The following is a 6,067-nucleotide window of genomic DNA, read 5'->3' as shown; positions in this document are numbered from 1 at the left end:
TTTCAGCACTGTAGCCAGGCTGACAGAGAGCCACAGCTCGATTGAGCCTTCTATTCCCAAAGCACTCAGTAGTAATGATTTGATGTGCTTTTTTAACGATAAAATTGTTACTCTTAGAAACAAAATTAATGACCTCTTGCCTTTGACCAGTATAGTGTTATCAACAGCTCCCGGAAACGTAAGTTCTAATATTACACTAGATAGTAAACTAGAATGCTTTTCAGCCATAAACCTTGAACAATTACATTCAATGATTCTCTCTTCTAAACCATCAACGTGCATGTTAGACCCAATTCCAACTAAGCTGTTGAAGGAAGTTTTTACATTAATTAGCACTTCTTTATTAAATATTATGCAATATGTCTTTATTATCAGGCTATGTTCCACAATCATTCAAAGTAGCAGTGATAAAACCGCTCCTTAAAAAGCACAACCTCGATCCAGAGGTTTTAGCCAACTATAGATCTATTTCTAATCTTCCGTTCCTCTCAAAAATTATTTAGAAAGCGGTCGCAAAACAGTTGTGTGATTACTTAAAAAACAATGATTTATTTGAAGATTTTCAGTCTGGCTTTAGAACACATCATAGCACAGAGACAGCTCTGGTTAAAGTCACAAATGACATTCTAATAGCCTCAGACAAGGGACTTATCTCTATTCTTGTTTTGCTCCATCTCAGTGCTGCATTTGATACTATCGACCATGATATCCTATTGCAAAGACTAGAGCACTTAGTTGGCATACAGGGAACTGCTTTAGGCTGGTTTAGGTCCTATCTATCTGAACGATCTCAGTTTGTACGTGTTAACGATGAATCTTCCACACAAACCAAAGTTAGCCATGGAGTGCCACAGGGCTCAGTGCTCGGACCTATTTTGTTCACATTATATATGCTTCCGTTAGGCAATATTATAAGGAATCATTCTGTAAACTTTCATTGTTATGCGGATGATACTCAACTATATTTATCAATCAAGCCTGATGAAATGAATCATCTAAATACAATTCAAGACTGCCTTAAGGACTTAAAAACGTGGATGACCTTATAATTTTTGATGTTAAACAGGACCAAAACTGAAGTTATTGTACTTGGCCCGAAGAATCTACGAAACAAATGATCTAAAGATATACTAACTATGGATGGCATTAATTTGGCCTCCAGTGAGACTATAAGGAATCTTGGTGTTATATTTGATCAGGATTTATCCTTTAACGCCCACATAAAATCAATTTCCAGGACTGCCTACTTCCATCTATGTAACATTGCAAAAATCAGGCATATCTTGCCTCAAAACGATGCAGAGAAAGTAGTCCATGCATGTGTTACTTCTAGGCTGGATTATTGTAACTCTTTATTATCAGGAAGTACCAAGAAGTCAGTCAAGTCGCTTCAGCTAATTCAAAATGCTGCAGCTCGTGTACTAACCACAGTTAGGAAAAGGGACCACATTACTCCTGTTCTGGCTGCCTTACACTGGCTCCCTATAGAACACAGGATAGAATTTCAAATTATTCTTCTCGCCTACAAAGCCCTTAATGGGCAGGCGCCATCTTACCTTAAAGAACTCATTATACCCTACTGTCCTACTAGGGCATTGCATTCCAAGAATGCAGGGTTGTTGGTTGTTCCTAGAGTCTCTAAAAGTACAATGGGAGCCAGAGCCTTTTCTTATCAAGCTCCACATTTGTGGAATCAGCTTCCAGTTTGTGTTCGGGCAGCAGACACCCTATCCGTTTTTAAGACCTTCCTTTTTGATAAAGCTTATAGTTAGGGCTGATTAGATTCAGCCCCTAGTTTTGCTGATATAGGCTTAGTTTGTCGGGGGACATCTTACTTCTTCCTCCTCTCTGTATATACCTGTGTACTCTCATGTTCTGATTAACCCAGCTTCCCCAAATGTCTTTCTTTTTGGTGTCTACTGTATATACGCCGGGATCCGGAGTCATGGATGGTCCTGCGGTCCTGTGTCCTGGATCGCGAGCCCTGGATCGCGAGTCTGTGGTCCTGGATCATCGGTCCTGGATGGATATCCTCGTGGATTCATCTTCCTATTATACACACATGCATTTCCAAACATTTGGACTACCTATGTTGCAAATGTATTATCTTTTCAATTTACACACGGCATCTATTGCATGTCTGTCCGTCCTGGGAGAGGGATCCCTCCTCTGTTGCTCTCCCTGAGGTTTCTCCCATTTTTCCCTTTAAACTGTGGGTTTTCTTCGGAAGTTTTTCCTTGTACGATGTGAGGGTCTAAGGACATAGGGTGTCGTATTGTCATACTGATATTCTGTACACACTGTGAAGACCACTGAGACAAATGTAACATTTGTGATATTGGGCTATATAAATAAACATTGATTGATTGATTGATTGATTGACTTCATAATGTATCATATCTCCTTATCTGAGTCAGCTGAGCCGTATCTGGCCGTGCAACACTCACAGTGTCACATACTGTATGCAGAAGTATTATTTTAAGTAACACATTAAGTTGACGAAACACTAATTAAACATTTAATTAAAGTCAGATCCACTCGTGTCTTAGACACCTTGCAGGTGCAGCTATGTGGCTTTGATCCTGGATAAAGTGTTTAAGTCATGGATGTTTAAAGTTTAACTTCTTCATATGTCTAATATTATAGCTGACTTTTCATTCAGGAAGTATGACGCTGCGCTGTCAGTACGCTTGTCTATGTTTGTGATTGGTCGAATGCTCCAGATACCACCCCTTTCATGTGAACGCGCACCTAACTAGATAGGACACGGCTGGCTTGAGCGATCCACTTGATAACCAGCGTCGTAGTACCGTTTAGCGAGAGCGCGTATGTTTTGGATTAGGCCAACCGGCTAACTCAAACATATCCAGGTTAGGTTGAACCAGCTTCGTAGTACAGGCCTCTGGACCCTATGACTCGGACACTAGTTCTACCAAGGCTTATTAGAGGTAAGAGTAGTAGGAGAGGAGTGGAGTTATCTTTGTATTTAGGCTGCAAGTCGACAAAGGTGATCAGATGCTAATAATGATCCGATTCATTTGATATTGATTGTCTGCCAATACCGAATCCTGATCCGATTCTTCTATTTCCCAGATAATACAGCTGCACCGTACACTAGCTCTATTTGTTTTTGCCATTGTAATTCACCATAAGCAATTGTTGACTGTAACGTCTATGCCAACCAACTGTAATTTGTAATGTATTATACTTTAACGGTTCTGGCAACCACAGCACCCTAAATGTTAACGTAAATGTCAAGTTTTCTTTTTACAGTGTACTTATATCTGTACATTTCTTTTCAGTTTGCTTCAAGAAGTGGCTTCAACAGACAGAAATGCAGGCCATATTGGGAAAGGCTGGACGCTACACAACGGGAAACATTATGGACATGAACAAGAAAAAACCAAAAAAACTTTGTTTGTTGCCTTTTTCTTATCATACATAGTGTTACGTTTTTTTTTACCATTTAAATATTGAATTCTATGTATTACTTTTATTTTAAATCATAAAAGTCAGATAATTTATTTTGATGTGTAGGTCGATTTGCAGGTTGGTTGTTATTTGTATAATTATTGTATTGTTACTGTGTATTTTATTATATTAACTAGCTATTTATTAAATTAAAATACTGTTATGAACACTATACACTGTCTTTATTTTGGTAGATATCAGAATACATGACACAATGAATATTTGTAATATATTTATGTTCTCTTGTTTAGATAATCATACCAGTATTAAATGTGTGCTGGTTAAGCTGGTTTTTTCAGCAGAGTCATTATTATTTATTTACTATTTTTTGAGAATCTCTATGAATTATAGTCAAATGTATATCAGTTCTGCTCTGTTGCCGCATCGGATCTCCGCCAAATCCACGATCATCACCCCCCTAGTTCGCTCCCATCTGTATCTCTACCGCTACTTGAATACTGTGGCTCAAACTGGTATGGTTCCACCACGTTAGACTTACCCGCATGATCTGATTCCACCACACCGGCATCCTCTTCAATAAAATCCTCCTCTTCTTGAAAGTGCACCGAGTCTATTGACGACTCACTGTCACTCTATTTTGTCTCCAGAGTCCGACATCAGCCATATAGGTAGTGTATTATTCAACAAGTGTTCTACTCGTGACGTGCGTGACGTCACTCACCGGCGAAAGCTGTTTCGTTCGGAGCGGTCGTGTAACATCGGAAGCGAGCATGGAAAGTTGTAATAAACCACGATTTATAAATACAGCGGGCATATTGTCACGAATGACATGATTTCCCATTAATAATAGTATATATATTATCGTAATAAGAACAGTATTGTCCTTCATTTCGTAAGCTCTTTAACATAAATGGCAACGCCACCGCCTTTATTAGGCCGGTCGGTACGATACACATTATAACCATTTAAGGCAATGTCAGAGGCCAAAATAGATTTGTTTAGCCATGTTTCTGATAAAACAATGAAGTCAGCGTCAGTCGAGTTCGCCCAAATACGGACAAAATCTAGTTTACCTAACATACTGCGCACATTCAAGTGGATGAAACCCAACCCAGACCTAGCTTTAAAATCAGCAGGAGTAGCAATCTGACTACTACTGGGTGGACCAGGGTTTGGTTGTACATTTCCTGACAGTAATAACAACAACAAAAAACAGGCATATTTTCCTCTTAAACGACACACATACACCGTCATCTTCTCTAGAATCACCAGCAAAGTCTGTGAAAGTGTGATTTGGGCGGTGGTGGCGAAGTCGATAGGGACTTGGCTTGGGAACTGGAAGGTCACCAGTTCAAGTCCCCGAAAGACCAAGTGCTACCGAGGTGTCCCTGAGCAAGGCGTTCCCCACATTGCTCCCCGGGCGCCATTCAAAATGGCAGCACACTGCTCCTAACACTAGGATGGGTCAAATGCAGAGAAATAATTTCCCCATGAGGGATTAATAAAAGTTCATCTTAATTTAGAGTTTAAGAAGCAGTCCTGAAGAACCATCATAGCAGGCAAACAAAAAAGACAAACATATTTTGTCGAGCAGATTGTCCGAGACAAGGCAACCGGCAATTGTTTGTGCAGCACATCTGCACCTCCGCAGGGGATGCCCACCGCGGGTAGAAGAACATACCCGAATCCAGTAAACCTCTCAGGATTACTATAGATCTTCCCACAGTCCAAAACAGCAAACAGGCACAGCAGAAACATGACATGTGCCATTCTCCGATGTTCCCCGGGCAAGAACCCTCCTCCTCAGCCACACCGCAGCCAGGAAAAGTGCAAAGGAAGCCCCAGCTGTGGCGAATCCTCCTCCGCACAGCAGTACACGCCCGACGGGAGCAGGCCCCAGCCCGAAGCGTGGAGCCACTCCGTCTCTCTGCGATGTTCTCGGGGCAAAAATCCTTCTCCGCACAGCCGCAGTCCACAGGTGGGAGCAGGCCTCTGCAGACCACAGACACCAGACAGGTGGAAGCAGGCAGCAGCCGGTGGAGCCGCTCCGTCTCCTCGCAACGTCTTCGTTGGGGGGAAACCACCCAAGCACAGCCGCACTCAACAGGTGGGAGTTCCATACTGAACACACCGCCTCTGACTCCCTTTCATCGGCTCTACACTGGTGACCCTGAAGTTTTTCGTGAAAGTTTCCGAAGACTTAATGAACATGGCTGATTGCGATGTTTTTGTGAAGCGGCTGGAGTTTTGGGAGCATGCCGCTGCGGCATGGTTCGCACACATGGAGGCACACTTTCCCTGACGACAAGTCCGTAATGGGGACTTGAAATATTTCCATGTGGTAGCAGCCCTGGGAAGCTCCATGTCATCCAGGTTGGTGGGATTTATCGCAGACCCCACACGCCATGGCAAATATGAGGCGATTAAGGCCCTTCTCCTTAAGACATAAGCTTATCTGCTAAGGAGAGGGCCCCCTCAACGGTTATGAAGGCTTGGGGGAGGCTGGACGCGACGGTGACAAGCCGGCGTGGGAACACAGGAAAGTGTTTTTGCATGCGCGGTTCGGAGCCAGGGCGAAGAAGTGTATCGCTCCCTGCAGCTACAAACCTCCGGGAAACGGAGGAGCCAGTGCTCG

The sequence above is a fragment of the Pseudochaenichthys georgianus genome, chromosome 16, assembly GCF_902827115.2.
Source record: "Pseudochaenichthys georgianus chromosome 16, fPseGeo1.2, whole genome shotgun sequence".
In the NCBI taxonomy this organism is placed as follows: Eukaryota; Metazoa; Chordata; class Actinopteri; order Perciformes; family Channichthyidae; genus Pseudochaenichthys; species Pseudochaenichthys georgianus.
This window is presented reverse-complemented; position numbering follows the sequence as displayed.